At 41.2% G+C, this 24,325-nt stretch overlaps 2 long non-coding RNA genes across 2 annotated transcripts in view; one reads left to right on the plus strand and one right to left on the minus strand.

Moving 5' to 3' along the window:
* Positions 1–24,325, plus strand: part of LOC134007185 (uncharacterized) — a 41,191-nt gene that overhangs the window by 8,221 nt on the left and 8,645 nt on the right. The gene's annotated exons all lie outside the window — the stretch shown is intronic.
* Positions 10,874–24,213, minus strand: LOC134007795 (uncharacterized). The gene is made up of 3 exons (XR_009928081.1): positions 24,082–24,213; positions 18,673–18,816; positions 10,874–11,664 (listed from the first exon to the last, which is right to left on the minus strand). It is a non-coding gene; the product is annotated as an uncharacterized LOC134007795 (long non-coding RNA).

The raw sequence follows: 24,325 nt of genomic DNA on the forward strand, positions 1-24,325 counted from the left end.
CTCCTCACCAAGTTCGGTCTGCATGAATCTTCTCCTGGCTGTAGTGTAGGAGCTGGTGCTGGATAGGAAGTGTCGAACGGGCTTGTATGGCGGCCAAGCTAACGAGCTGTTACCAAAATTACTCTAAAATGGAGGTTTAGGATGTTATTGAATAACCAGGTTTGTCCTTTGAAAGGGAAACTTGTACATTATCTGTAAATGCTATGCTAACCATGTTTTAAAAAGATATCACTCCAGTAAGTGCAATAAGTGGAATCCATACCCTTTACTAATGACATGTAATTTCTGTGACATTTATGTGTTGTTACGCAAATGTATCAGGCGCATTCTCCAGTAAGTGCCTGCTAACTCAATTGTACTTGTATATTTCTTCTGTTCAGTGTTTAATGTCCATTAAGAGTTGAGACACCATGACTGAAAACTGAAATGGTGTGCAGTGGCCATACAATACACAACACCATCAGTTTTTCATGGGCTTTTTAAGAGCAATTACTGCACATGTCTTCCTTTTAATTGTATTTCCTGTGTCACTCTCTTATAATCAATTACATCAAACAAGGATAAAATGACCATGTATGGACAGAATCTGATGTTCAGCTGTCACAGGAGTTCACTACATGTATTTAAAATGTTGTTTGATTATCCTACAACGCTATAACTTTGTTATTCAAACAGAAATACGGTTTTATAAATTGCTTATGCTTGTCAACCCCCATATTTAACTTCAGAAGAAAGTCATTGTGATTCAATTTAAATAATGGGAGAGGGGGGGTGGGTGTGGCTTCTTGAAAAATAATTTCAAATCAGTATACCCCACATTATTGTTTAAACATAAAGTATTGCGGGACTTAGGAGATCTTTATGTCTTTAATACGTGGACAGTATGACTGAAACACAGTATTTACTGCTCACATCAGAGTATAATGTATAATGCAGCATGAAAAATGTACAGGAAGTGGATGTGTCTGGGGATATGGTCAGCAGTACTGGAGTGGACTGCGTGGGAGTGGGAGACAGGAAGGAGGGGCAGGGCTTGTGTTTAGAAAGGGACTGCCCTGCATAGTGCTTTAATGGCATCACAGCATCTGATGTGATTTGTTCAGGACTAGTGTGAGTAGTAGCAAGCAGCCACATTGCATTATGTGACTTTGGACAAAAAGACAATTTTCCTCCCCATATCCCACTAATGTAACAGTGTTGTGCTGTGCTACTAGAACTGCTACTTCTACAACTACTACCACTACGACTTCTACTACTACCACAACTCCCTACTGCTACTAATGGACACGTCTAAAAGTATCAGCAGTAGTGTAGTGCAGCAACGTCATTGTTACCCACAACGATGCTCAGCACATTTATATTCTCATTGCCTGTAATCATCTAAATGCAAAATTAGATGAAGTTTCCAAGGCAAAGTGCATTGTCTGAAGCCCTTGCATTTTGTAATGGCGCTGTCATAACTATTCTTCTCTATTAAAAGCTAAATGAATCTGAGGCACATCTTTTAAACTAAAGCTAACAAATGAACACATTTTCCATCATCAAACCAGCCCCGACAGTGATGTATGGATTTCAAGATGAGCTCTGAAAACCTGATGGATTTGTGATCTTATAAATGCTCAGACAAACTAATGCATGTAATTATATTTTCCATTTGAAGTCTATTGCAAGACATCTTATTACAATATTATTAGTCAAAATGGCCAAAAAATGATACAGTTTGCACATTTTTCTTGGGGCAATTATAGGAAGGTGATTTCTTTGACTGGAATAAAAACGAATTCAATTTGTTTTCTTGCTCAGGAAGACATTATTGGCTATTGCCTTGTAAGTGTTGGTAATTGTAGAAAATCTTATTTACCAGACTTTCGTGAATAACCCACTGCCAATAGAGATTTCCTGTGTTGGGCATGCAAGCATACAGATATGCTGTGTATGTGTCTAAGATTCATTGAGCCCATACAGTGTGTGTGTGTGTGTGTGTGAAAATGAGGAGAAAGCTGTAGAGAGAGGCGTGTGTGTATCAGAAACACAGCAACCTACAGAAAGAACAAGAGACACAAAGAGAGCAAGGGCATGTGTGTGGTGTGTGTGTGTGGTGTGTGTGTGTGGTGTTTGTGTGTGGTGAATGTGTGTGGTGTGTGTGTGTGGTGTGTGTGTGTGGTGTGTGTGTGTACGGTGCATGTGTGGTGTGTGTGTGTGGTGTGTGTGTGTGTGGTGTGTGTGTGTGGTGTGTGTGTGGTGTGTGTGTGGTGTGTGTGTGTGGTGTGTGTGTGTACGGTGCATGTGTGGTGTGTGTGTGTGGTGTGTGTGTGTGGTGTGTGTGTGTACGGTGCATGTGTGGTGTGTGTGTGTGTGGTGTGTGTGTGGTGTGTGTGTGGTGTTCCTGAGAAGGCATGGGAAACATGTTAGGAGCGGCAGCAAAGCTCATTAGCTGTGTATCAGGGGACCTCAGGCTCATACCAGTCCCTGAGCTCATTCCTGGGCTTGGGCGCAGCCTGGACAGCTCTTCAACACAATCTTGGTCTCCACCTAGGACGTACCACACAATACATACAGTGCCGTATGCCGTGGGAGTCTTCTGGGCATGCTCCTTATACTATCTTCTGCACGTTCACATGAAATTATCAAGTGTGTAGGCCCACTATCAACTGACAATACGGAATTCCAACAGACAAATTGAATCGTGTGTTAAAACCCACACAACACAAAAACCTTGCCTGCTTCACTACAAAGTAGTTAGAGAAGTAGGTCAATCACACAGAGAATACATTTGTCATAATCCATTGTGCTACAAGTAAAAATGTCCGTGGACGTCAGAAGGGCAAATGTCACGATTGTGAAGGGGAAAAAAGTTGCCGTACTGTATTTGACCCGGTGGCACAGTTTCCCCGCTAGCATTGTGAGGACATCGTAGGCGCTGGTCCTGAATTCAGTCGCAGTAATTCCACTGTTCTGCTCCAATCTGAGTTTAAACTGAGGCCATGCTCTGGTGCTGAAATATGTGGACAGAGACGTGCTCTTTATAGTGCCAGAATTCAAAGCATAATGAATGTATTAAAAGATAATGAAACATACTTAGGTGCCTTATAAAACTTTCTTTATTACAGCTGCATTATTTCACACAGTGAATTGGGAGCTAAATCCATGCCATATTTCCTCCTCCTTTTTGACAAATGAGATGTTCATTGACCAATTATCGTTTTCAGGATCGCAAATGTGTTAATAGAATTTGTCACTGTCTTCTTTGTGTGTTTAAAACCATATTAATCAACTGATTAATTGCCAAAATATTACTCATGGAACAAGCACCATGTTTCTATTCCAGAACAACGCCCTACAACATGACTGAATTTGAGTTGAATTATGACATTTAGCTTAGTTAATGTGCAAGAGCTTGACATTGAAACAGGCCAGGCTAGCTCAGTTAGGGTTTCCCAACAAGCACTATAATTTCATCCTTTTTTATCACTGTTGTATGTAACATCTACTGTACAGTGATTGTGGCAGGTCAGCAGCATCTACTTGTTTGTTATTCATGAGTGTTTGCTTATCCCTGACACACTGTCTAGCACTGACTCTCACGGTCTGCTCATGTTGAGATGATTGAGTAGGAAAACAGGATTGCTGCCAAATTATTAGTTAAAAACTAAGGTTATTATAAAAGGCAAAATAGGATGAATGAATGACTACCGTGGTTATTTCTACAGCAGATCATGTCACTATTTTCATATTCATCTACATATTTTTTTTTTTACCATTGGCAGAGTTAATAATGTGATCAAATAGATTTGAGAAATATTACACTGAAGTTCAATGGTAAATAGACAGTATTTTATTCATGTTTCAGTGTTGCTGGTAGACGTAATGCTGAAGTCCAGCTGGAGCATTAAATGGACACTAGAGGGGGCTAAGCTAATGTGTCATGCAACCTTTTTCTCTATGTCTCGCTTCTCTTTGAACACACTCCAGTTACTCCAGTTCAAAAACAATTCTAATTGGGCCTTTTGCTCTTTCTTGACTCCGTGATAGACATATACGTGTTCTTTCCATCTCAGATGCACAATTTAATTCTGACAAACGTGATGTTTCAGTTAAAATGTTAATGGTGCTACAGGACTTGGAGAAGCAGACATCAAAGAGCATACATTAATACTTACCACTCATGTTATTTCTTGTTCTGTTTAGTCTCCTGGGGAGAGGAATATTTCACAGTGTCTGAGGATCCCCTGTTTTCTTGCCGTTAATAAACTCTGATATGTCTTTCCTAAGGTAATGCACCTCAGCACGCAAATGAGAAGGCTTGATGTTAGGTACTCTCAAATGAGAGATCTCAAATGAGGGGCCGAGCCAGATGATGTGCAGATGTAAGAGGCTGGCTTTGAAGAAAATTCCATCAAAAGGAACAATAAACGAGGGGGTGCGTTTGCGTTAAATACCTTGTGTTTTTGAACTCCTAAAAGTCTCAATTGGCCTGCGAACAGGCATCTCCAGAACAATGGCAGGATCTGCGGGGCGGATATTAAAAGCTTTTAACTCTATACTTTTCCTCCCTCTCAGATAAGATTGTTTCCATTTTTCTCGTTACGTTGAACACCTTAGTGGAAGTTAGTTAGGCTGTTAGTCCCCCCCCCCCCCCCCCCCCCGTGGCTAGATGGCTGTGTTGAACATTAGAGGAGAAAGGCTGAGCGGTGTTGCCTAGACAAGACACCAGCGAGGTACTGTGAGCTCCTGCCTTCGTGCGGCTCATTCTCTGTGTCTCTCCGAACTCCTGAGGCTAGATCATCCAGTATGCCGTGTGCGCTGTGCTCACTGTCTCGCAAAACAACCCTGCCAACTGCGCTAAGTGTCTCTTAACCAGGTGAAACACCGTTGACCTCCACTGCCACCCATCCTATGTGTGATGAGTGGAAGTGGGGAGGGGGGGGGAGGGGTGGATGGGGGTGACATTCTGCTGAGGAGTCTTTCGGCCTCACACGTCTGCCAGAAGCCATTTCACGTCGGTGTAAGACAATGCAAACATTGACATGACCAATAAGGGCCAGGTAGCAGTGAATCTGTCAGTGTGGATTTGTACAGCCTTCGCTCTCCCTCCCGGTGCTTCACTGTGCTCGCAGGAGCCAGAGTCTGTGGGTTGAGTCATACTTCATGAACGCAGCTTGTTTTTCGGCTGCGGGATCCAAACATGAGACGTTGTTCTCTGAGTTAATTGATGGACGTCTAGGCGAATCACCTTCAGACAAGACGAAACACAGGAGAAGGAAAGCATGATCTTGCTGCCCATGCCTTTCCTGTTCCTCCTGACAGAGACACCCATGAAAAAGCCAGGGTTTGTTTCTGGTATTCTTATTGTAACCTTTTTAGCCGTTCCTTCTGTTTTTGATTTCCCCAAAGTATGTGTTTTATGTGTGCTTTTCTTTGGACTCTGGAGCTGGCAGAGTCGAGAGGAGTAGAGACAACTGTCCGAGACGTGGGAGTGAAATGGAATGGCTGTTTATTCTTTCTGCGAAGCCACATACCTTTTAGAGTGGCTTTGGACCAGAGCCTAAAACAACAGTGGAGGCCATGTACACAAATTACAAATCTCGCTCTGAGGGAAACGGAATGGTTCACAGTATAGGTCTACAAAAATAATAATGGTGAAATGTTCAATATGTAAACGATACCCACAACTAAAAGGTTGATGTACAGTGTGAAATCCAAAACATTAAAAAGCTAATTTAGCCCAATGTGTTTTTTTCAATAATCTCAAATGTCCATCTTCATGTATTCATTTATTTTCTCACAGAGTTCATCTTGAGGCCATGCAAGCTATCATAATATCAGGTTTAGAGATTAAAGAGAAAACAATATGTAACTAAGACAAGACACAAGACAAGAATGACTTATTTAAATGATTAAATACTGAACATTTCTACATTCACAAAATGCACAATACTAACACAAATACTGCTACTACTAATGTTGATAATAAAAATTTAACAACAACAATAATATTCCTGAGAATAATGATGAAAGTGCTAATAATAATTAAACAAACTAAATAATCATAAAACTAATGTTGCTACTACTTATACAATAGTATTACTTTTATTTTATTTTAGTATAACAGTAATAATAAGGACGGTAATAATAAAAATGGTGATGATTAATGATTGATCAACGCTACCGTCAATATTAAAAGAACAATAATGGAATTAACAATAACAATTTACCAACATCATCAAACAATGTTCCATATCAGTCAGAGATATTTTAATATTTACATCATGATTCCAGTCCCTTGATAATGTAGCTATGTCAATGAAGCTCACAAGACCCAACCGCTTGGGCAGAGCTGGAGCGGTAGAGTGTCCTGTCTGCCAGGCCACGGTGGTGAGACCCAGGCTGGGCGGGTTGCTGTCTGTTCCCTCTCTGGGCTGGGAGCTGGCCTCTCATCCAGTGTCTGACCCCTCTGGCCTGGGGTGGATCCAGAAGCCTGGAATTGGCCAGTGGCTGATGGGAGCAATGGGGTCAACAGCAAGCAGGAAATGGGGTTACTCAGCACTGGCCACTGATGTCCAGTGGTCTGGAACACTACTGCTCATCCATCATGATCTGGTCTCCATCACACCACACCATGTTGCAGTGGTCTCTGTCAGTAACCTGTGAGTTACTGACATATCGGACAGACAAGCATATTTCTTACCGGTTTCAGTAATTATATCTCAGCTTTTTTAGTTGCTCTCTGAATAAGTGCTTGGCTGGTCGGTTTTTGCGTGAAAAGGTGGAAAATAGGGGCTGATATCATAGCGTCGTTAAGGGTGAGAGAGATGAGACTGAATATTCCCTGCGTTCCGTATTGGTTTGGCAGTCAAACGTTACATTAGTGGTGTTGTGGCCTTCGACACACCCCAGCTGCTCTGCGTGTGAGAACACAGGTTGCAACTATTTCCGATTTTCCATCGAGTCTGCGGTGTACCGTGGACATAATCACAGAGGCATAGCGTGCCTGGTTATTTATACGTTTCAACATTGGTAAGCAAAACCTTTCAATTGAAGTTTTACAAAGGGGGGTAAAAAATAGGACTTAAAACAAAAAGGCCATGCCGTAGAGAGGCAGAGAGAGGGAGAGAGACACACAACCACAGTGGGTTAGGGCAGGCCACAGCTGTGGCTGCCCAGTCAAACACGGCTTTGGCTCTGGGCTCTCTGATGCTGCACAGATGCACAAACCCGGCGGCCACATTAAGACACCCTTAACCTCCCCAATCCAGCTTTTAGCGCCTTCAAGCACAGTTATTTGTATATTTCATCCCTTTTAGAATCTTTCAATTCAAGAGGAACTGGCTCTTGTTTTCTTACAAATGGGAGGGTGATTAACATGTCCATTTAATTTTTACCAAGAGCATTATAGATTCAGAAATCTGTGTTTTGCTTTTATGAAAGCAGATACATAGTGGCAACAATAGGCAGAGCATATTCTCATGAAATGGTTACATATCATGTATTTTCCCCTGACTGAGATTGGCTTGTGGATGGTTCACGTTAATACAGAGAAATATGTAAATGTTGCCTTTGTGAATCAAAAGGAGGACTCAGACGTTAGACTGAGAAAATACTGCCCAAGTGGGGTGTGAGCAGGGGAAAGTACCATGATGGGCAAATAGCCATGAAATCCCTGATGCCTTCTGCCAGGGTAGAGATAGGCTCCGCCAACTGGCCAGATCCAGAAGAACTCCTCTTTCAGACCAGCTCCAAAGCAGGGACATTGCTAAAGCTTCCCAATGTCAAGTGGCAGTTATTAAAAACACTGAGAGGAAATGTTTTTATTTATTTATAAGAATGTCCCTGATGATCTGTGTGGTCCAACAATGAGTGCCAGAGCTTGGGGTTCTCACACGTCTTATCTCCCTCTCTTTGTCTTTCTTTATTTTTTTCTTCGTCTTTTTTTGAACAATATTCCAAATACGGTATTGCAGGTTTTGGTCACCTCTAATCCTTTACAAGCCTCAAACGCAGGTACGCCTGCTACAAATGCTTGATAAGAAAAGAGCGACCGGCAACAAGGACTAAACCATTAGGAATCACAATACATTTGGGAGATTATTCACCAATTCCAAAGAGTCATGTTCCATGCTGCATTCAAAAGGCCTGAGAGGATTTGGATGAAAATCACTTTTTGTTTTACGTTTTTGTGTATGATGGTATGCAGTGAAGAAGGGTGACATATTTCACATGCTACGAATGGAGCCATGGGTGGTAAATCTTCCCCTGTGCAGAAACATGCTACTTAGGAATGAGCCGCGGGTCTGTTGGGCCTGAGATTAATTCTATTTTTTACACACAGGCCGCATGGTGTTATAATGGCCCTGTGAAGTCACTGGATCTTATTTCTCTGTGCTGCAATCTGCTGGTGCAGATGATACTGGCTACGGACCCCAAGTCAACCGCTTATTGTTCATTTTGGTACAGCTGTCCAGCAATCGAAGAACATGGGAGTTCATATCCAAGGATAATCTGTTTTTCATTCGCTTGCAACGTTAATGCCTTGTCTCCAGTGTATTGTGGCTTTTGGTCAAAGAATAGAAATGGTAAAAACAGAGCTGATGAGTGTAGCCCTTAATCCTTAGGTGACCACTGGTGAGGCCCCAATGAAATGTTACAGTACGGGACTCAAATAGTTTGGAAACTACTGGGGCATCCTTTTGTCTTTTCAATGGGTTGTGCCATGGAGAGGAAATGGGGAGTTGAGGCGGAGCAACAGGGAGGCCACATTTGTCAGTTCACAGTTTAAAGGATATTGCAAATCAATTTATTAGATTAAGAGGTCTGCTTTGAGCTTTTTTTCAAACATAATATTTTAAAGAAAACTCAATTTCCAGATTATAGACCACTTTATCTCAGAACCAGGAAGTATAAATTCTGGCCGAGACAATCCTATTTTCACTCCCTCTTATAGTAGCATGTCTTCATCTTCTCAAGGATATTGTCACAAAGAAAGTTGAGTGTGTGCCTTATTGCCCAATATAACCTTCCAACATTGATCCCTGCATAATGCAACATAAGACTTTGTATGGTAATTGTATGTATTATACAATAACCACAAATTAAAGTGGTTATATTACTTTTAGCTATGCAAAACAAACTTTTCAAGATAAACTAAGCACATGCACATTTCAGTTATTTATTTATGTTTTTTTGTTTATTCAATTCATAAACAGGAATGATTTTAGATAAGTATCTCAAAATCAAATTATTGTGCTCCAACAGTAAGATGTACTGCCTTTAGTTCAGTTAGTGTAATTGTCACCTCCGGGACCACCTTGTTATAGTAAGATGCACAGTACAAAAGTCAGTAATCTAATGTTCGAAAATCAGTATTAACGGACTAAGAGATTAACCAGTCATACAGTTCTGGACTGTCTCAACATTTGCACTTCATAGAACTCTGGCCTATGACATGTTTTAAAGTCTTTAATGAGCATAAATGCTGTATATCACATCATAACTAAATTACTATATTTAATTGTTCAGTAACTGATCCAATTATCCAATTGAAGTCTGAATTTATGAGCACATGGCTTGTTATGTATTGAGATAAAGCTCTAAATCCTCAACGGCCAGTGAGAAAGACTAATACGCTATTATCCATGTTTGTTAGTTGTTTCTTACTCAACAGATGTATAGTGTGTGTTTCAAAGGCATTTATGCTTCCCACTTGTGTGAGATAATGTACAATGTTAATCAATCCTCTTTAATTTTGGGGTTCTCTTGTTGGAATGAATTCTCATGATAAAACCATCAAATGAAACCCTGTTACCATTGACAGCTGTCCTTGTAGAGAAGAACGACTAATTTGTGGCTGTAAATTACACCCATGTAGTTTAATGGCACGTCATTGCACTTGTCTTTAAACCTATAAGCTCTGTACAGGTTATGGCAGTTTTTATTGCGATGATGCAGCTTTCGTGCGCAGGGTAACATTTGGGGTTTTGTTTGTGCATTTCATATTAATAGCCTCTCTTAATTCTCGAACTCTTTAGTGCAGTAACTTGGGTTTGTATGATTCCCTAAGCAAACTGCATGTGGTGTGGCTTGTGTGCACCTGTCAGTGCGCTCCTATTAGAGCCGCAGACACGGAGAGCAAAGGCACGTCTCCTGTCGAAATGAGACCTCCCCTGCTGATTCTGTTTATCAAAAACACAGTTCTCTACAGGCCGTAATGGACTGAGATTTAAATCAAATTTGACCCTCAGAATAAAAGCAGGCATTATTAAAACAATAAAATAATTATTTTTTTCTGGCAAAACAGCAATAAAATTGCCAGCGTTCTTTAGCTATAATCTTTTATGCAAGGAAAATGATATTTAAAAAATACATAAAAGGATATTGGAAAGATATGTTGTGCAGGAGATTTGTGTTAAGGTGGAACCTTTTGAATCATAGCTTCTATGTAATTTTTATCCTTGTTGTCAGTACATGATTGTATCAACTTGTAAAATGGATTTACCCACTCACTGTCTTTTTTTGTATACTTTTTCTTTCATAAAGAATAACTTTAACAGTACCTTGCACTTACATAAATAAGGGCAAAAGCAAACACAGATAGTGTTGCAGTGCCTTTTCTCCTACAGGATTTGACTTGAAAAATGCAAATATACATGAAGGTGCCTTGATGATGACCTCATCCATCAACAATACACCTCCTTTCATCATCGGAATGTGGTATGTTCTTTTTGATGAAAAAATAACGCCATGCATGCAGAGATTTCTTTGCAAGAGTACCTTCAACATATCTGCATCATTGACTTTAATCAAAATGACAATGGATGGAAAATGTGTTTGGCTTGTCTGAGGTACAGAACAGGTATTCTGCTACATGGTCAGAACCTACCAAGAACCTGATGCGTTTGATGTGAATCTCAAGAGGGAAGAGGGAAGGTGTGTATGGCATCATTTTACATGACACTGCACCTGGAAACTGTTCCAACCAGTGTTTGAAAAACTTTAATTTCTGAGCTTTTGAATAGTGAGTTGAATGCTTGGAGACATATAATCCTATTACTCACACTGAATGAGGAAGGAAAGGCCTTTGCATGAACCAGGGGTTATAATGTAAACCGGCCTTTAACCCAAATTGCCTATGCTACAATCATGCCCAAAACTACCTGAATCCGAAAATCTGATTCACCAACTGCTGAAACATTTCTGTGCAGAGGTCATCTAACAGTGCTATTTTTTAGATAAACCAACACCAAGTATGATTGTATTTCCGTGTGTTTAAATCAACTTGAAATCCCCTTGACCTCACAAAGAGACCAGGGAAAAGCTCCTCTTTCCAGAGAATATCTCTCAGGCAAATGATGGACTTCAACTTTCCTCTGTTCTCTTACTCTTCGTTGAATTTCGATGGTTTGTGTGGGAGGTGACGTGGGATACTCAGGAAGCGGTGGGTGTCGTTTTGGAATTAGGCCAGCCTTTTGCATTGTAATTTCAAATGGGCAAGACTCAGGAAAGCATTTCAGTATTCGCGGACAGAAAACATAGCCTTTCTGAATCTTTCTTCAACTTTATCTTTGTAAGTTTGTCCGTTCCAGGCAGCTACAGCAGCTCTCTTTGGCACCAGAGGCTGCTCTGAATCCAGCACGTTCACCAAGTCTCCTCTCAATGCCAACCTTCCACCTTAAAGAAAGGGAAGAGGGAGTAAAGCAGATAAAAAGGCGTTATTAGCTTCTCCACAGTCGGAGCCCATTTGTGTCCATTTGCATCTGGCTGGAACCTGCAGCTGAGAGCATCTCTCCGAGGTGTAATGACTGGTTGTCACAACACACGGGAGGTGGCCCTCTGGGCAAAATGATGCCCTGTCACTCCTCTGCTAAGAGGCACACTGGCAACCTGTAATTCCCTCACAGCTCTTCCTTCCTGCCTGGGCTTGGTTAAATGGCACTTTGAAGGAAGTAAATATACAAAGTTGTGTTTAATAACATTGCCAGAGTGATGTTTGATGGGGGGGAGGCAGAGAGTGAGAGGCTCACGGGGTTAAGAGGGATTTGTCATTTGTTTGCACCCATAGGCCCTAATCTGTTCATTGAAACACCCTATCTTTTCAGCTAGCCATGTTGAAGTAAATGAAAACAATTATACGCTGCGTAGGAACTATGGTGACTCCATGAAATATTCCTATGTTAGATGTCACTAAGATCGTCAACAATCCCGAGACTATCCACGTATTTTGGTTTATCTTATGCTCTTGGAGACTACAGTTAATTTCCTCTTTGAAAGGCAGTACCTAATCAATGACAGGTGTGTTACAATGATGCATATGGGTATTACTCCTATCATTACCATAATAAGATAGTTTAAAGTACCATCCACCATCTGAATGAGCTGCCTGGTGATTAGAAAGTACTGTAGGTGTAAGAGTTGTATCTTCTCCATGACAAACTCCATCAAAACAGAGAGCAGATTATGGTTATGGCTTCACTTCCCTTTTCATTAAACATCACAGGTCTTTTAATATTAAATGTATATTAGAAAATAAGATGTATTCATATCATAAGCATATGTAATATTATTAAGTACAACAAACTTATCAGAATAGTTGTGAATACAGTACATCACAGTGCAATAGCTGCATTGCTTGCAATGAATTGAAGAAGCAATGTACCAACCCACTGTTTGGAATTAATTGACATTTCATGAACATCCAGACAAGTGAATATAACCATGCATGTCATCACATTACAGATGTTTGTGTGAAGTGACACATTTTTATGTGAAAACAAACACAAAACTTCAGTCGGAAGACCCCAAAAGGCAAACACATAACTTAACTAAACCTGTGCAAAGTGCAGAGAAAATTAGGAGCAGAGCATTATAATTTGTCACTGATGCATAAATCTTGCTGACAGATTCAGTCACTCTAATGGCTTCGGCTGCTTCTTGAAAGCTGTGCAAACTTGCGCACTTGCAGAAACAGAAAACTATATGTTGAACATCACCTTATTTGCATAATTTACCAAAAGCCAATGAGGCAGCGCAAGGAGTACGGGTGATAGTAATAAGTGTTTGGGAAAGGCAGAAAGATCACTAATGGTTTGCCTATGGGGATTTCTGTACACCATGGGGGAGGAAAATGAGAAATATTTTTCAAACAGCAGGGGTAAAGGTTTTAAAACTAGGAGCACATGTGGAGATAAAGATGTTAATGCCATGGGGTGCAGCACAGGAAAAATGTAGCGCTGGGAAAGACAAAAAGAAGGCCCCCGTAATTTCAGCATTAAGAGGTAATAATCATGTTTCACCAATGATATTAAAACCGTAACCCGCCAAGTCTGGTGAGGGGGTGAAACATAAATAAATAAATAAAAATGTGCTGGGGAGGCTGGGTCATCAGGTAGCAGGGGTAATGAGGTGGTGGAATGTGTGCACTCTGCTTCCTGAGTCTACTAAAGTGCTTATCATAGACTCTGTGTGAGAGTAAACAAAGATGTTACACAGGAAAGGAGCATCTACAGGGATCACCACCAATCCACTATCTTCTCCAGCTGAGCATGAATGGGTGAGAGGTCAAAGGTCGTTGACTTATGTGCTTGGGAAATATGTACTTTGTTTAGATACAGAATGAAGTCGAACATGGATATATCTGTACATTCTGGATATCTCCACAATATCTGCACAATCTGCTTCTCGTTTTAGCAAGCATGCTACATGCTACTCACCCCCTTTAACCAGCCTCAACCTTTACCTTGCCCTTGTTAACGTGATTGAAATTGTGGATGTGAAATGATCAAGTGCAATGTAGTACCATTCAGCTTGTTTACTAGACACAAATTGCAATCAGAAGTGGTTGACGAGATTATTTGTATGTTTTGAGAATGAGTGGGGAGAGGGCTTTGTGAATGTCAATGGGAGTGCCGTTAACTTTCCATGAAGAAATGATAAACAAAGGCTTGGAGACAGTCGTACAATTCATTGTGATAATGACATTTGGGAAGGGATACTGTTGCAAAGCTGTTAAGCTCTTCCATTGCACCAAGAAGATTAGTGTTTAGATGGGCCTGAATGACACTGAAGGTAACATCCCCAGCCTGCAGAGGACTTGGCATCCAAAGGTCCGCTAAAAGCCAAACACTCACTTTACACTAAGGACCAATTGTCCTTCACTCACAAACAAACTATTGCGAAACCCCACATAGCAAGGACATTAGATATTTTCGGCATACCTCAAATAGATACATATTCCAACCATACATTTGTGGTTTTATCAGTTAACTCTGCCTTTCACCTGTTTTAATGGTTGGTTGTTTTCATTTGCAATACAAGAATAGTATTCTATTTCTCTTTGTCTCCAAGCTGTACGTTTTCTCTGTGTGTCAGTGTAAAGAGGATTGCGGTCTTCCGTGCGAAATACAGTCTAGCAGTGAGGCTCCAAAGGAGAAGAGGGTTATCTACCCCGACTGCCCTGCCACATCCCTCTCTCTTTGAAACCCCAAATGGTAGCACTGTATTAGACCTGTATGACCAGATGCAGATGGGAAGCAAGCAACTCTGGACAGCTTTGTGTGTTTGTCCCATTATCTGGGACATTGGCTTGCCACAGCTTTAACTCTTGTCACATTGCCTATTTCCATTATAAGCCTTTTGGGACCAACCCCATATCCTAAGTGTGTGTGTGTGTGTGCCTGTCTCTGTGTATGTGCGTCTCTGTGTGTGTATTAGTCATATCCCTTTAGGTTTCTTCAGATTGTTTGTCCGTCTCTTGATAGCCCTTGTCTCCCAGCCACAAAGGAGACATATTTATTTATTTATTCTCTGACGAAGTGGACTGAGAAAGCATTTTGTCAGTTCTTATGTGTGTGACAATCTGAATGAAGTTTAGCATGCTAAGAACAAGAGGGCATCTTCAATTCTGATGGAAGGGCTGGGGGGAAAAGCAGATGGAAATGACAGAGGAGCCATGGTAGCTGAACCCACCAGTGCATTAAGGAATTCTCATTCTGTCATCAGAAAGCTCTGACTGGAGCAGAGAGTGGCGCAGGAGGACACATCGGTGCTGACCCCGAGCTCGCGCTGGGGTCCCTGTTGGTCACAGTCGGGAAAATGGGAAAACGCGGTGAAACACGGAAGCTGCCAAAGTGACAGCAAAGTCATCTCAAGAGGGGATCAGTCTCCTCCACGGCCACTCCTCGCCTGTCAACGATAACACCCCCTTGAACTTGTCGTTGATTTTTGTCAAATTGTGAATTACATGAAGGACGCAGTGTGACGCATAAGTGGGGAGGACTGCGGACAATTAGAAAGCTTGTTTTTCTCTGTGAGGTGGATTTGTTTGTTGGCCCTCCCTGGACGAGGAGAGTCAGCTAAAACGACATGTGAGCATGGGGGGGGGGGGGGTGTTGATTTCTGAGCATTTTTTTTACATCCCAGGTGGGATCTCACAGTGCCCCTCCAAGTCATGAGTGCTCGATTGCTGTTGGAATCAGTGATTAAGTCCAGAACGTTGTTTCTATCATGAAAAGACAGAGGCACACGTATTCTTTACCCAAAAACATAAACTGTGTTTTCACACCAAACTACTTGCACTTAGGATGGCAATGATAACAACATAAATGCAGTGTTCTGGGTTGGTAATTTGCGGTCAGGGTGTTTAATGCGAATTAGATGTTTTCCTAAACAGATTCACAGGAAAGTGTGACAGCAGTGGAAGCATGGCAGAGCACAGCAGGTAATCTTGAGTTACACTGTAACAAATACCTCTAAAAGAATCTTATTTAAATGCCCCATCTGCTTTGACAGGTGCTGTTTGAAATCTAACCCCACAGGGGACAACCTTGTAACTTTTTATGTGCCTCTTTGTAACTGGGAAAGAAAACACTGAATGTGATCTCTTTTTCAACCCGTCGCACGTCGAAAAATATACAGTACAAGGGGTTTTGATGCTTTCAAACTTATTCAAAAAAGATTTGTGTTCACGCAGTGATTCTCCAGTCCCCCCACTGGAGTCCATATTTGTGAAGAAAATGTCCCAGTGTGAATGCCTTTGTGTGCTTGCATGTGTGTTTTCTTTCAGAGGGTTATGGTTAGAATGATTTGACGTTATAAGGTGCATTGTGACCAACACAAACAAGTATATGCTGTATGGGAATCACTGTGGTGATTTCTAATAAATCAGTATACCTGTTTTCGTCACTTTGGTGTGAAGATGAATTACACATTTAATAAATGATGACACCCAGTGCACAATGACAATTACCTGACTTATTTTCCATTAGGGCTGGAATGGAAGACACCTTACACTGTCACGGATGACAGAGCGTAAACTGCACGCTTTGGCTTTAATTACCTTGTTGTTTCTCCCCATCACAATGGCCCCACACTCAATCATAATGCTGCCACACTAGTCTCCTGTCCACAGACCCTGCAAATCATCCGGTATGGGCATTAAGAATAGATTAATACACAATATTAATACCTTTTTTTCTCTTCTGTCTAGGTCAAGCACTTCTCAGAGAAATACGTGTTTATTCATTTTTTACGTCTCATCATCATTCTTTGTTATCTTAAAAGCTTCACAAAACCATGCTCTTAATTGCTCATTGCTCAGTACCGTTAATTACAAATACACGGCACATACGTGTGCTTGTCATTAGGCTTTCTGGAAGATGATTGTTATCAGTGTAAAGATCACAGACTCTACCTTGATTTGAATTTGGTATCTCACATCTTTTAGACAAGGTTTACTGTGCTTGCTTGACCTGAGGACAAATGGTCGTGTTTCTTGTCGGGATAGAATAAATAATTCCATCATGAGGCCAGACAGAGGCGAGGATTGTTAAGGTAAGATGTCTGTGATATCTATCAACATTTTACTAGTGATGTTAAGCTCATAAGGACACTTTATTGCCTATTAAACATTTCCAATTAAAGCCCACTCCATTTAATATGGTCCCCCTGATACTACCGAAGAAACAATAGTAGGAAGCAAGGCTTAGAATGACATTTATTTTATATTATTAAGGTTCAGTGGAGGCAAATATTGACTTTAACTTAAAGTCCCGATAACTCATACAGTAACTCATTCTGGGATCGTGGTTGACTCATTTCCTAAAGGTTTCTTACCCTGTGAGAACCCTGAAATGTTGTATTCAGGAGTGAGACTGAAGTAAACTAGGAGACAATTATAATAGTATTATTTCAAAACATTAAGAATGCAAGACCTCTCTGAGAAACAAAGCAAAAAAAAAAAAAAAAAAAACTGTAGCCAGACATCCTGGCATCTGTTACTATTAATTTACTGCGCACTGCTTTCAATGTGATTTCCCTCCATATGTTTCAGATGCTGCTGCTTTCCCCTGAAACAAACGGCTTTTCTTTGAATTATTCACTCAATACACAGAGTGGATGGAATATGGTCTCCGTAAAAGCACCATAAACAATTTATCCCCAGCTTTATCATTAAAAGATGTCATTCCTACAGTATGTTCCTCAGAGAAACATATTGTGGTCAATATGTCCCCACCCTAAAAACACACACACCTTCACGCTCAGTGAGTAGACAGGAAACTGTTTTGGGAGACTGTATTTGGTTCCCATTGCACTGTGGGTTTCCCTATCAGATAAAGTGCAGGTGTGTCTTTTGCACTGTAATGTGTTTAGTCTAAAACATATCCAAACGTAATCTGTTACACTAAGACACAATGAGACAGGAACCTCCTGAGACTCCTTTACAGATAGCAATCGCCACAATGCTCGTTCCCTATTGTAGGGCAAATACAATGCAATTTTCAGACCAACCCTAAGGTTGCAATGTCAGTCACACTATATGCAATGTTGACGTCATATAGATGGTCCGTTTTTTAATTATCCTAGTTATACTTATTCATCCGTGGCCATCCAGCACTATATGCAATATTTGTGCAAAATGTTCAGGAACTTTGAGATAGCAAACAGACGTGCAAATGTTAGATATATTGCAGTACTTTTTTCTGATGCTGTAAAAATAGTCAACCTTGAGGTGAACCATTTGATTTGTTCACTGTGAACCCTATTGCAGTTACTGGCTACTGAAATTCCTCAACAAAGGATAGTCACCATCTCTAGGTATCCACCCCGAGTTCACTTCCAGCTCAACTGAACAAGAGCGTCTTTGTTGGTGAAAGGGGACTTTCCTACATTGTCTACACTGATGACTGCATGGTACAATGGTGGTCATGGGAAAAGTATTCAGCTATCCAACATGCACTACAAAACAAGGCCAATGATCGTATGGAGAGAACCTGTCAGAAATACTGCACAGAGACTGAAGATGTACGAACAGAGTGAACAAAATAAAGTGTTGTAAAACGCTAGGTCAATCCTGATGAAGAAACAGGGGCAATACGCGTTATATCTAGTAAACTCTAAATGGATTGTAATACATTACCAGCATTGCTGATGAACTTAGTCTCTTCAATAGTAACCTAATACTTTTGAGTCTTTTGACTAAAAGTCTTCGGTATTGCGTTACAACGTGCTGTAGAAAATGTTTTGATGTTGGATTCTGACCTGTTAAGGAAAACTCCTTAACTGCTTAAAATGGCAAAAGTTTCCATCTCCTTGTAGGCACAGACGCTGGGAGACACAAATCCCTGGCGTTCCTGGCTCAGTCAGTTTCAGACAATCGTAATGGGAAAATAGATCCTTCTTTACCTCAAGTGCTTCTTATGTGACAGCCTGAGTTCTGGAGTCGAATGATGTCATTTATTGATAAGATGATGTTCTCTCCTCCAAGACAAGGATGTCACCGTTTTGCTTCAACTTCTCCACATTTACCGTCACTGCTCAGAGAATTATCTGAAAGATGAAGATATACGACTTCAAAAGAGAACAGATCAGATTTTTTTTTCTGATTAGGATCAGAGAGTATTTTGCTATAGTGACTCAGCCTACCATAGGCTTATTTTCTCATAATTTTTATTACAGAAAATAAGAGAAAATACATTTAACCACACAGAAATGTAATAAGTGGACCACAAGATGGATAACATATTAATTTAGTAACATAGAGCTTAAAGCGAAGAACTTTCATCCTTATCTCGTCCATTTATTGGGTTCCGTTTTATAAAACTAAAGGGTAAAATCACTGGCGGCATCTATAATTTCCCCCCAGCTTCGACTTGAACTGGTCTGATTTACAGAGCAGCTGATTCTATTAGGAAGTGTACTAACTCAGGAAATGAGATCTCAAAATATGAGGATTTTTTATGTACTCAGATTTTCCTCTTCCTTGTGATCTGATCACTGCACTTTGACTTTGTACTCAATCTTTATTAAAAGCTTTGGCCTAGATAGAGCTCCTTTACCAGGGTACTTCTGAATGGCTCCAGTCACACCAGAGAACTGTGTAAGTCACTCTGTAAAAGCCCACTATCGCCACACAATAATAATTGTATCCCCAACTTTTGAGTGAAGCACTTATTGTTTGTTTTCCATTTGCTAATGACAGATGCATTTAAAGATTCGTCAATTATTTTCCCCCTCATTCTGCCTAGATTGAGATCTGTAATTACAGACGAGCCCGGAGCAGTGCTGCCCTCGCAGCGACCTGCAACGAGTCTTGCGTGAGTGTCTGTCCCTTGTTCACCCATTGCTAGGCGGAGCACAAAAGGTTTAACACAAAGACTCGACCCAGTGCCCACCATTTGATTAGGACGGTGTCTGCAGGCCTCAGGCCATCCCGAGGTCACAGGCCTCAGTAAACCCACTCTGGCTCTCTGCCCCTCTAAAAACATCTCTGTCTCAGACATGAATTCAAGCAGTTAATGAACACTATTCTACACACTAACTACTATTCCGATGCTGCTGGTGTATGCATGTGCTGCCAGACCCAAAGATGCAAGTTTGTAGAGGATTCCCAATGCGGATTGTTGCAGTTTATCAACGCTCATATGTGGTCTGTTACCCTCACGTCTGGGAATTTGTGGAACTTTCAGCAAGTAGCACGAGAGTTAGTTCTGACTAAATTTAGACGGTGGAGGCAAAAGGCTCTGGGTATGGTTGTATTCATTGAAGGGCATTTGGGAGATATCAGTACTCAAGTCACCGATGAGTCTTGCTGCTTTGTTACTGACAGGGAGTGTCTATGACTGGCAGGGGTGATGGCAGAGAGCACACGTTCCCCCTGACCAAGGTAAATGCAACGTGACAGGCAGGATTCCCTAGGGATTGCGTAATTGTATTTTCACATATGCAGCACAAAGAAAACTGTTTTCCCCTCAAGCCCCCACAGATGGACAGTGCTGCATATTTTAAGGTGAAGAGGCTGCTATTCTTAAGACATTTGTAGGTTTTCATTTGTATTTGTGTTAACCGAAGCTTACAACGCTTTTCCCTTCACAAGACTGTTACAGTAGGAAAAAAGGTCAAATTTCATCATGAAAACAGTATTTTTTTTGTTGGTCATTCTGTATTTACTGAGGCACTCATAAGGGAATTAGACAAATGTGAAGTCAATGTGGCTCTATGTTCACAGAACAGAAGAGAGGCAAGTATAGCTGGAAGGTAGATACCCGAGGCTAGCATAAATACAACAACAGATGTCTTGCTATTTCTGTCACAGTTGTCCTACTGTATGTCGCTTTTTTGCCATTTGAGAAAAATACATTTCGAAGGGAAAACCCAGTATTGTTATTAATTAACTATATTAGTGTTATGCCCTCTTGCTAAATCAACAGGGTTTATTTTGACAGTGTTAATTGTTGTAATTGTTAGCATAGTACCTTTGACACTGAGAGTAGGCAGAGGAACAGTTATCTATTGATGAAAGCGATCATACATACTTGAGCTCAATGAGCTAATACCACTCTTCTCTTTCTTCAGATTGAGTCTTATGGGACAGTACAGCGTTCATTTTCTAATTGCCTTTAATGAAATACCAGTGAGGGATGGTGATCCACTCCCATTTACATCCCCCCCTCCCCTCCCTCTCTCAGCCTTCACCCCATCTCTCTCACTGTAGCTGGTGTGTAAAACAGAGCAAGGGAACAAGGCAGTGCATATGATTTAAATGTTTGTTTGCTGGCTAATTGGAGGGTTAGTCATGACTAGGATTGCTCTGGATGGTTCTTGACAGAGCGATATAAATAATCTGCTGGTCAAGTCCAAGTTGACCACAATGTACGTTGTTGTACATGCGTTAGTATTGTAGTGGAAACATGACGACACCAGATGGTGCTGTGTAAGTCATGGACAGCCATCATGTTACACTCCCAAGTTTCCTCTGCTCCTTTTCCCTGAGAAACAACTCAGAAAATCTGCCATTCTGACTGATCCTAACAAGCTAGACTGTTTCCAAACTTTGGCATCAAGTCTTGACTTGTTTTACCTAGATAATCATGAAGCAATAATTGCACCAGCGAGGGTCACATCGATAGATAATTAGGTTGAGGGGTTCAAACAGAATAGCTTAACCAATCAGGTTGTGTACTGTGGTAAACAGCGGCAGGATTATCTGCAGAAAGGTTTTTGAAAGCCAAACAAGGGCTGGATAGAGTATAATTTCAGAGAGCACTCAGGAGAGTGTCACACAGGCAGGTCCAGATAAGAGACTTACTGTATGACAAGGAGAGTTTACAGCTCTGCTAAGTCTGTTTATTAGCATCAGCACACTTCATTAGAAACAGGAGATCACATCGATAACCACCCCTCCACCCCCATTAGAGTAAATAAGCAATGAGAAATACACTCTCCCCCTGTAACTTTGGGGAAGCTCTGCTTCACCTCGATTCATTTAATAATTGTCCATAAATGGTAACCATAGTCCAAAAAAAGAACTAAAATCAGCACTTAGGTATTTTTCTTTTATTCGAAAGATTGATAAATATGGTAGAATCTCAATTAGGCTTTAGAGGGAATGCAGATATTAAAAATTTGGTCAAGAATCTAATTAGCTCGAGGTAATTAAACAGTCTCACACGGGGTCATTAATCTTTTCTGTGGACCTTTGATGTTTTGCATACTGTCTTGCAGTCATTAATAAAATTCATAACGCTTTTCTTTGTGGTGTTTTATCATCACAATTTTTTGTAAGAGCACAGAGCAAGTGTCAACACATCACAAGGGCTCTCTTCAGTTAATTTACTTTTTGTGCATATTACATTTAAAGTTGCACTGTCCCCTTTTTTTCGGAGCACAATTACAGCAGCAGATCAAATTAAATTCTTGTGCAAGCACAGCTCATTTGGAGTGTAAAACATCGGTGGCAGTGTGCACCAGAGTGTGTGGCGTGTCAGCGCCTCAGAAGAGGGCTGGAGAAGAAAACAGGATTGTGTGGCCATTGTGTCCCCCGTAATTAAATTCTACAATCGGTCCATCTTAAATCAGTCACGCTATAAATATGAAAGGGATGAGCTTGACTACTTCATAGTCGGCTGCAAACACAATCTACCAAACTAGTCAGCGATAGTTGCATTGCCATGACATCAACAACAGCATTTAAAACGCTACCTTTTCCACCGTGGTCTGTGGGTGTATGGTGTGTGTCTGTGTGCGTGGTAGTGAGCATGTGTTTGTGCGTGTGAGGGAGAGAAACAGGGTGAGTGACAGTAATGCACAGCTATCACGGTGAGTGTGTAAGTGGGATACATAGAGTTGGGGCCGTCAGCCCGGGAGGAACATGTCTTCCATACTGACAGCTCAGAGCAGAGCAGGGGGAAAGGCCATGTTTTGCTTGTAACTATGAGCAAACCAATACAGACTATGTACATATGTGTAGTATGTACACAGGCAACAGTATATCCACATCTTCTGGATCTTTAATTTCTACAAAAAAGTGTGTATCCTGTTTTTCTTTTAACAATCATATTATTCGGAAATAATTAAAAAAGGCTTAAAAATCACATGGGGACAACAAATATATAATTATCTGAAACCAAAACTGTATCTGTTTTAAATGACGTATTGTCTTTTCAAAGCTGAAGTGGTTTCCTGTAAATCTATTTTTATTCCCAACTGAGAAAAAGCACCCTTTCTGCTTGTCACAGCACAGGAACTCTTCACGAGAACATTCTACTCGTACGAGAGCCGATGCCAAACATGCCACCTTACAGCTCCCAGTCAACTCAAAGGTCACACTCAGAGCAGCTGGGCATGGGAGAAGCGCTCAATTCTGAAACCATTATATCATTTCCTGTTCTGTTTCCTGTCAGCCGGAGCTGCCAAAAAACCCTTTTAATGGGCAATTTCCAGAGGGCAAAGGGGGAAGCCAAAAGGGAGTGCTAAAAAGTTCTTTATGCAGAAGGAAAAAAAGCTGTTATGCGAAGAGTACCATGGGGAGGTAGATCCCATTTACATGGTGATTGTACAGCGACCAGAGAGAGAGATAAGCTACGGGACATTTTCGAAAGACCCGTGTTACCGTAACTCGTAGCTCATCTCAATTTTCTTAAAATAGTTACAGTGAAACCTACAGCACAGGACGTACAATGTAGGCGGATTGTGTCACATGCCGCCATAATTCTAGAAGCCTCCGTACAACAGACTCACTTCCTCCTCTTTACCTTTCAACCAAGGCTGAGGATCCTAACCCTGGGGTCTTTATCTGCTGGCCCCCCCTGGCCACTCTGTGTCACCCGCTCCCTTTCTCAATATTGAAAATGAAGTGGCGCACTGCTAAATATAACCTGGTTAATGGAGGAGATCCTCAAAGGCGCATTTCATCTGCACGGAGGATATTCAGTTACCTGATAAACGCAGATTGTCGCTGAGAGCGCTGCAGATAAAATTATTTTGAGAGGGAGCACAATGGCAGAGGTGCTTATGTTAATCCCCCACTTTAAAAAAGCAGCAAATAAGATAAGCTCCTGCCTCAAGGTAGGGCCCTGTTTTGTTGGGCCTGCTGTGCGACTGGTGAATATTCCTTTGCGAATCCTGTCCAAGTATGTGTCAGAACATTTGCATAATTCACACCTACTCCACTACACGGTGACAGCCCCCAAGCCTCCACAAACAGTGTATCGTCTCTGCACAGGGGACAAACAAGCATGTTGATATAAGTTTGACACAGAAAACATTCATCCCTCCAACTGCCACATTCTCAGATAAACTGAGCTGTTTTCCTACCTTGCGTCCACACCTTTTGGTAGGCTGAACATATTATATAACGCTGTGTAATTTGTCGCAGCCCTGGGATTCCTTGTCTTGTTAGTTTCTCGTTTCTTGTGTTTGTCAGATCGTGGGGATTCTCAGGGAAGCAGCCTCATGAAGCCGCTGGTGCAGGTATTTTCAGGAGTGGTATGTTGGTTTTTCTCCCCCTTCCCCCCCCCCCACACCCTTCTCTCCAGTGTCTCTGCGTCTGTGATTAGAC

Source organism: Osmerus eperlanus, chromosome 21, assembly GCF_963692335.1.
Source record: "Osmerus eperlanus chromosome 21, fOsmEpe2.1, whole genome shotgun sequence".
In the NCBI taxonomy this organism is placed as follows: domain Eukaryota; kingdom Metazoa; phylum Chordata; class Actinopteri; order Osmeriformes; family Osmeridae; genus Osmerus; species Osmerus eperlanus.